This window comes from Juglans regia, unplaced genomic scaffold (genome assembly GCF_001411555.2).
Source record: "Juglans regia cultivar Chandler unplaced genomic scaffold, Walnut 2.0 Scaffold_8372, whole genome shotgun sequence".
Lineage (NCBI taxonomy): Eukaryota > Viridiplantae > Streptophyta > Magnoliopsida > Fagales > Juglandaceae > Juglans > Juglans regia.
The window spans coordinates 1-238 of record NW_023363330.1 but is presented as its reverse complement, the minus strand read 5'-3'; the positions used below and the strand labels follow the sequence as shown (position 1 = coordinate 238).

The 238-nt window shown below is 52.1% G+C and overlaps 1 pseudogene; it reads left to right on the top strand.

Moving 5' to 3' along the window:
* On the top strand, window positions 1-88 carry LOC118347170 (annotated as a pseudogene; the record flags this gene model as incomplete).
* Window positions 89-238: the final 150 nt, after the last annotated feature.

The window sequence follows — 238 nt, the reverse complement described above, 5'->3', positions numbered from 1 at the left end:
ATCCCATCAGAACTCCGCAGTTAAGCGTGCTTGGGCGAGAGTAGTACTAGGATGGGTGACCTCCTGGGAAGTCCTCGTGTTGCACCCCTCGTTTTTGTTTTTTCCGCCTTGCGAGATAAATTGACAAGAAGGAGCACTCGGGAGTGGACTTTTGGGAAAATCTCGCCCTGCCCATCGCGTAGCCATGGGTTTGGATCAGATCTCCGTTTGGATTGGGATCGGAAGGACGCTAGTATGT